This window comes from Petromyzon marinus, unplaced genomic scaffold (genome assembly GCF_048934315.1).
Source record: "Petromyzon marinus isolate PM22_M1 ecotype Great Lakes invasive population unplaced genomic scaffold, UKy_Petmar_22M1.pri1.0 PM_G_Scaffold_9, whole genome shotgun sequence".
Taxonomy (NCBI): domain Eukaryota; kingdom Metazoa; phylum Chordata; class Hyperoartia; order Petromyzontiformes; family Petromyzontidae; genus Petromyzon; species Petromyzon marinus.
This window is the reverse complement of record NW_027423046.1, coordinates 1,616,668-1,624,931: the sequence shown is the minus strand read 5'-3', so window position 1 is coordinate 1,624,931 and position 8,264 is coordinate 1,616,668. Positions and strand designations below refer to the sequence as shown.

Sequence of the window (8,264 nt, the reverse complement as noted above, 5' to 3'; positions counted from 1 at the left end):
AGGGGGGGGGGGGTTGAGATCGCCGCGGGCTCAGCCTGCGACTCGACCTGCGGCGGAGCCCGCACGTGTCCAGCCTTCCATCCTGGGGCAAATGACTCAAAACAGCAAACCGGCGTTCGTCCAGCAAGGCGGATTGGCAAACGGCGTTTCGTGCGCTTTGATCAGCCGAGACTCACGCTTAAGAGCGAGCGAGTGAGAGGGGAAACTCTCACTCTTCAGCCGTTCGTAGTTTCTGGTAACAACAGATGAATTTCGATTTAAAGCTTTTGTGACTGCAAGGATTCATCTTCTTTGGTTCTTTCGGTAAAGTCACCACCACGTAGAATGAGAATAAAATAATAAATTGATAAAATAACACATTAAAATTCTCACGACGTTTCGTCCACAACACAAACGTCGTGAGAATATTATTATTGTGTTATTTTATTTGATCAATTTATTATTTTATTCTCATTCTACGTGGTGGTGACTTTACAGAAAGAACCAAAGAAGATGAATCCTTGCAGTCACGAAAGCTTTAAATCATAATTTACATTTTCTCTGGCGCCATTCATATAATCGCATCACCGACCACCGTACAAAAAATTAATTACGAGATCTACATCGAAGAAGGAGGCATAAACCCTGCAGAAGGAACTCGTGAAAATGATTCCTGAATGCAGATATCAACAAAATGACACGTAATAAGCCAGGTGACTGAAACAACTACGACACAAAGGGCGTTTTGTCATGTTAACCAGGTCAAATTCAGCTCCTCAAACCAACCACGAGCGTAAACCGAGCCCCACCGACACTGAGAATGCGCTCCCAGCTCCTGGCGCGAGCCAAGACACCTCACACAAAGCCACGAGACACATTGAACCCAGGATACATTAGCAAACAAAGCAGCATTGTCTCGTGTATGTTTACGAGTTTATTTGAAAATGTATATATCACAATAATTTACAGTGTGTGTGTGATGTGTGTGATGTGTAGGGTGGCCTAACCTCCGATCCATCCTGGGATTAACCAGGCGAGGCCGCGTTGGCTGGGCTGTGAAACCCGCATGTCCGGCCACAGCACGGCCTAGCAGCCCATGTGCGTAGTGTCTGTAGCGTCTGCTGTGTATGTGTGTGTGGTGCGTATGTTGGGGTGGGAAGAGTGTGGAACGTGTGTGCGTATGCGGTGATAGCGGTGATGATGATGATAATGATACTAATACACATCTATCGTCACCCACCCCTGGCGCCTTCGTGGCTACTCTGCGGTGGAAACTCCACCGCAGAGCAGCCCAGTGGCAGAGGAAAGAGCGGATTGCTCGTCCCACACGAGGCGGTCCAAATCGCTCCTTCCGCTCGCTCGTCTCCCGTATCAGCACCTCCATCTCCTCTTCCTCCCCTTCCTCCTCCTTCCCCTCAACCTCCCCTTCCCCTCATCCATCTTCTCCTCCTCCACAAGCTCCATCTTCTCCCCCATGCTCCCCTCCTCCATCTTCTCCTCCACAACCTCCCCTTCCCCTCCTCCATCTCCTCCTCCACAACCTCCATCGTCTCCTTCCTCAACCTCCCCTTCCTCCTCCATCTCCTCCTCCACAAGCTCCATCTTCTCCCCCATGCTCCCCTCCATCTTCTCCTCCACAACCTCCCCTTCCCCTCCTCCATCTCCTCCTCCACAAGCTCCATCTTCTCCTTCCTCAACCTCCCCTTCCTCCTCCATCTTCTCCTCCACAAGCTCCATCTTCTCCCCCATGCTCCCCTCCATCTTCTCCTCCATCTTCTCCCCCATGCTCCCCTCCATCTTCTCCTCCACAACCTCCCCTTCCTCCTTCCTCAACCTCCCCTTCCTCCTCCATCTTCTCCTCCACAAGCTCCATCTTCTCCCCCATGCTCCCCTCCATGCTCTCCTCCACAAGCTCCATCTTCTCCGCAGAGGCCGGGGTGAGCGAGGGCTGTGCGGTGCTCGATCTGTGAAAGAATGGACACGACACCATTTAACTTCCCTCCTATTGCTCGTTCGTTGTTGCTCTACGACATGGCGACTCCGGATCGTCCGTGTGCGCATTCAAACCGTGCTCCGCAACATTCACAGCATCTTAAGACGCAGTCGGGCTTATCTGGGTAATTAAGCAAGGTGATAATAAATCACAAATATAGATACGCACACGCAGGATATAACACGCAGAGCGGCTTACCGTTGCACAGCGGTTGTAGAGGTTGCGGTGCCCTCCCTGTCGCACAGCGAGACTGGACCCGGCTCACCGCTGATGGTGGCAGTGGCGGTGCTGGCGGTGCTGGTGGTGGTGGCGGTAGGGACGACGGTGGTGGTGGTGGTGGTGGCAGCGGTGGTGGTGATGATGGCGGCAGCGGGGGTGGTGACGGCGGCAGCGGGGCGGTGGTGGCGGTGACGGTGGTGACGGAGACTTGCTCATGCAAGTCTGTGCAATGATGGAGCTTCTGATTGATTGTGCTTGAGAGGTGATGGAGCTAGTGGCCCGGAGGCGAGCGGCCACTCATCATTCGGAGCAGAGTGACCGATGCGGGAATCCTCGCGGTGGTGGTGGGGGGAGAGAGAGGGGCCCTTACTGGAGGCAGCGGCCGATGAAGTCCACAAACTCCGGGGCGCCGTTTGCGAGCGGCTTGCAGAGCGGGGCCAAAGTCCCCGGCACTCGACGGCGGCCAAACATCTTCGGCTCCTTTGGCGGGATGCTGCAGGGAGCTCGCGCGCACGCACACACACACAGGGGGAAAGTCACACAGCCAACATCGGCCCTTACACACACCGCGCGGTGCAGAAACAGTGCAACGCGGTAGCGCCACGGCACGGCCACCGGCGGTCGCGATTTTTTTTGGTCGCCTGTCGCCGAAGTTTGTGGTTACCATCGGGCAGGCCACCCTAGTTATACTCTGCGGGGAGTGCGGTAATAACCACAACAACAAATTTGCAGGTTGTCTCACGGTGGACGTTACAGATTCCGCGACGTAGTGCCGTTTTTGGTGCCAGCGGTTACGGACCAAGTTTTTGCCGGTGTGAAAATTGAAGCTGCAAATGACTCCCATTAGGATTACGCCGGAACACTTTTAACATAATGGCCTGCACACACAACGTGGATTCGGTAACGCTTTCCAACGCGCATTTTTTTGTGAGCAATTTGGAAGCTGATGAGTCGCCCCCTTTGAAAACGAGCTTACCAACAATGGCCTTTAATTGGAAAATTTACTTTTGATTCTGATTTAAAAAAATTGTATATTTGAAAACAGCGACACCCCCAGTTTATGTCGGGGATGCGTTCGTGAAAGGTGCCACGAATATCGAAACAACGTAAGAGGGGAAGACGTAAATCAGGATATCACTACTGGGGTGATGATTTTGTTTTGTTGTCCTGCTAAGTTATCTGAGTTTCTTCTCTCTCGGGCAAGCCGCTCATAGGGTTAAAGTAGGGTTAAAGTCGACTTCACATCGGGCGATCTTTACCGGTGTTACCGTGAGGCCGCCGCCACCACCCCCCCCACCTCCAACCCGCTCATATCCCAGACAGGTAAACGAAGCCTAATGCATTAAAACCCATCGCTCGAATGTGGCTGGGGCTTTCTCAACAACCTGTCCACTCACGGGCTTGAGGTCACCGTGAATTAACGGATGTGACAAAGGGACGTGAGGATCCCCCTTGGTGTAGATTTTCCACCATCTCCACCGGAAGGGACTTGGCTTTCCTGCTACCGATCCAATCGTCCAGAGTTCCACTGTGAAAGAGGCAACGGAACACAGTGTCACTCTGTCAAGTTCCCGTTCACACTCTTTGGTTCTATTCGGTAAAGTCACCACGTAGGTAAAAATAAAATAATAAAAATTCTCACGACGTTTCGGCCACAACACAAGCGGCCTTCATCGGGTGAAGGGACCGGGCTGTCCAGAGGACAGCGTTGGAGTGAAGACAGCAAGCGTCCTTTAAGCTTGACAACAAGCTTAAAGGACGCGACCTGGGCTTGGCCGTCTTCACTCCAACGCTGTCCTCTGGACAGTACGGTCCCTTCACCTGATGAAGGCCACTTGTGTTGTGGCCGAAACGTCGTGTTAGAATTTTATTGTGTTACGTTTTATTTCATTACCCCCCAAAGCATAACGTTTCCACCTCCGTGTTTGATGGTGGGGATGGTGTTTCTTGGGGTCATAGGCAGCATTCCTCCTCCTCCTCCTCCAAACATGGCGAGTTGAGTTGATGCCGAAGAGCTCCATTTTGGTCTCATCTGACCACAACACTTTCACCCAGTTGTCCTCGGAATCATTCGGATGTTCACTGGCAAACTTCAGATGGGCATGTATACGTGCTTTCTTGAGCAGGGGGGACCTTGCGGGCGGCTGCAGGATTTCAGTCCTTCACGGCGTAGTGGTGTTACCAATTGTTTTCTTGGTGACTGTGGTCCCGGCTGCCTTGAGATGATTCCTGCAGTCACGAAAGCATCAAATCAAGTTTAAAGTCCACCGAGTGAAGAAACTTTTTTCAAGGGCGACTTGGCCCAGTAGACAACATGAAATACCAACTGCATGTATGCAGGGTATTTGTTTTTCAGCATTGTCTAATACCAGTTACATCATGCGTGACAACACCGTGTGTGATGACAGTGGATGATGATGATGATGATGGTGTGCGCGATAACGCCGCCTTCGATGATCCTGTGATGTCAACGCTGTGATTGGTCAATGTTGAACGTGATGGCGACGACGATGACACCCGAAGTAATGACCACCGGGGCGGCCTGCCGCATCCAAATCGCGAACTTTTGCAACGAGCGGCGAGCCTCACCCCCAGCTACGAGCAGGCCTACCTCAACCCCTATCACCACACCTACCCCTATCACTACCCCTACTGCTCCTCCCAAACCTCCAATACCCAGCTACGAGCAGGCCTACCTCAACCCCTATCACCACACCTACCCCTATCACTACCCCTACTGCTCCTCCCCAACCCCCGATACCCCAGCTAAGACCAGGCCTACCTCAACCCCTATCACCACACCTACCCCTATTGCTACCCCTACTGCTCCTCCCCAACCCCCGATACCCAGCTAAGACCAGGCCTACCTCAACCCCTATCACCACACCTACCCCTATCGCTACCCCTACTGCTCCTCCCCAACCCCCGATACCCAGCTAAGACCAGGCCTACCTGAACCCCTATCACCACACCTACCCCTATCGCTACCCCTACTGCTCCTCCCCAACCCCCGATACCCCAGCTAAGACCAGGCCTACCTCAACCCCTATCACCACACCTACCCCTATCGCTACCCCTACTGCTCCTCCCCAACCCCCGATACCCCAGCTAAGACCAGGCCTACCTCAACCCCTATCACCACACCTACCCCCATCACTACCCCTACTGCTCCTCCCAAACCCCCGATACCCAGCTACGAGCAGGCCTACCTCAACCCCTATCACCTCACCTACCCCTATCACTACCCCTACTGCTCCTCCCCAACCCCCGATACCCAGCTAAGACCAGGCCTACCTCAACCCCTATCACCACACCTACCCCTATCGCTACCCCTACTGCTCCTCCACAACCCCCGATACCCCAGCTAAGACCAGGCCTACCTCAACCCCTATCACCACACCTACCCCTATCGCTACCCCTACTGCTCCTCCACAACCCCCGATACCCAGCTAAGACCAGGCCTACCTCAACCCCTATCACCACACCTACCCCTATCACTACCCCTACTGCTCCTCCCCAACCCCCGATACCCAGCTAAGACCAGGCAGGTATTTTCTCGCGAGTCTTACCGGAATTTAACGGTGTTTGTCATCACCGTAGCCATTGCTGTACTTGCCCCGGGCCTGATTTTGGAGCCCCCAAGGTACCATATCTCCTGCATGGCCAAGAGTTCTCTTTGCTCCCCCTGAGGGTCAGGTAGCTGCCGTAGAGCTGCACGATTTCTGCAGAAATGACAAAGATGCGTAAACTATTATTGCCACCTTTGTGTCTTATGTTGGATTTATATCACGCCTTATTACAAGGTGCATTACAGTAATTATAACATTGTATATAAGTTTCGATTTAAAGCTTTCGTGACTGCAATGATTCATCTTCTTTGGTTCTTTCGGTAAAGTCACGTAGAATGAGAATAAAATAATAAATTGATAAAATAAAATAACACAATAATATTCTCACGACGTTTCGGCCACAACACAAGTGGCCTTCATCAGGTGAAGGGGCGAGACTGTCTGGTAGGACAGCGCTGGAGTGACAGTCTCGCCCCTTCACCTGATGAAGGCCGCTTGTGTTGTGGCCGAAACGTCGTGAGAATATTATTGTGTTATTTTATTTTATCAATTTATTATTTTATTCTCATTCTACGTGACTTTACCGAAAGAACCAAAGAAGATTGTATATAAGATGATGGCAGTTAACATAGAGAGAGTGGGGGTTGTGGATTTCAGCGAGTTGATGATCCCCCACCCCCCGGCCATCATAGACTGCACAGCAAGGCCTGCAATATAAATTAGATTATATTCTTAGCTCTTTCGGTAAAGTCACCACGTTGAAGGGAAACAATAAAATAATAAAATATATATAAAACAATAAAAATTCTCACGACGTTTCGACCGTAACACAAACGGTCGTCTTCAGGTGTGTTGGTTTGCATAAAGTTATTTTTAAACAGTGTATTTATTTATTTATAAAAATGTCAGCGCCACGCTCAGCGATTTGGCAGTTTATTTAGGACTAGTCCATCTATATTCTGAAAAGAGGAGGGGGGAGACGACATTTTTTTTTTAATGTATGCTGTCTGAAAGCCACCGTAAGCGTGAACAATCAATTAAGACCTGAAATGATTTATCAAATCCTTCCAATGGTTGCTAAGCCAGAATCCATCTTCTCGGTTGAAATTGTCTCTGTGCTTGTATATGTGGATAGCCTCATGAACGAATCTCTCATGGTAGCCAGATGGCTTACAAAGAACCTCTGTCTTGGAGAAGTCAATGTCATGTGAGCCTACTGAATTATAACAATGATCTGCCATGGCCGAGGTGTTGGTCCTACCGTGTTTAAGGTCTGCTTTGTGTTCACGAATGCGGTCCGAGACATGGCGTTTGGTTTCTCCAATGTAACTACTACCACAGAGGCAACTTAGTTTGTAGACACCAGGGTACTGTATGTCCGGAATCACATCTTTTACAGACGGAACCAGATTACGGATTTTATGTAATTTTACATATGCATTGCTCTGCCTCGTAATTATTTCCTCATGTTCTATTCTGAACTGTCAAAGTTACCGGATTTGGTCAGGAGAGGGGATGAGGAGGTTGGAATGAAACTGAATGAAACTATTAAGGGGAATAGACATGAGGTGGAGTGGTACGGCTGTATGTGGCTTTGGGTTCGGGTAGGGTTAGGCTGTAATTGAGATTGTTATAAACGCATGGTGTGTTATGGCAGTGAGTGAAATGGAAATGGTTCACTCCAGCACTGTCCTCGAGACAGTCCGGTCCCTTCACCTGATGAAGGCCGCTTGTGTTGTGGCCGAAACGTCGTGATTTTTTTTTTTTTACTACCTACGTGGTGACTTTTACCGAATAGAACCAAGGAGCACTATTGATTTCCCCCAGTGTCGGTATGCACCGATAATGGTATGTACGGCTCACACGAGTAACACAATGCGCTCGCACACCTTTGCCACCGACGTTAGCCGTGGCCCGGGGAATTAAACCACGTGTTGCAGGATTCTTCTGTGGCAGTCTGCAGAACAGTGCCAACACCAATACCGGCCATTCGACACTTAAGTGACGACGATGTTACCACCGCCCCCTGGTGCCAGGCTAGGTGCACTTTGAGGCCACGTGAAATGTCGAAGGCCCGCTGGCAGGAGTTCACGGAACAGACCCAGGTGCCACGGGTGGAATTACTGAGATGACTGGCTGATACATCAACTGTGCTCCCCTACTGTGCCAACTTTGTGCGTTTTAGCCACCCGGCGCTCCGCTCGTTGTTGTGAGCGTTGCTCCTCCGCCCTCCGTTGTTGTTGGAGGGCGACTGCCTCCAACTGCCCAGTAGCCTCAAGGTGCACCTAGCCTGGCACTAGCCCAGTAGCGTCCTTCACGAGCCTCCTCCACAGAGGCCGATCTTGACACCGCTGGTACCGGTCATCGGCAAGTCCACTCAGCTCCACGTCCTCCTGTACCACATCACTCCATCTCTTCTCTAGCCCCGTGCCTCCTGTACCACGTCACTCCATCTCTTCTCTAGCCCGTGCCTCCTGTACCACATCACTCCATCTCTTCTCTAG

The 8,264-nt window shown here is 51.2% G+C and overlaps 1 long non-coding RNA gene across 1 annotated transcript; it reads right to left on the bottom strand.

Moving 5' to 3' along the window:
* Positions 1 to 1,830: 1,830 nt before the first annotated feature.
* LOC142921760 (uncharacterized) lies at positions 1,831 to 3,712 on the bottom strand. The gene is made up of 3 exons (XR_012939645.1): positions 3,589 to 3,712; positions 2,562 to 2,684; positions 1,831 to 1,943 (listed from the first exon to the last, which is right to left on the bottom strand). It is a non-coding gene; the product is annotated as an uncharacterized LOC142921760 (long non-coding RNA).
* Between the last annotated feature and the right edge of the window lie 4,552 nt (positions 3,713 to 8,264).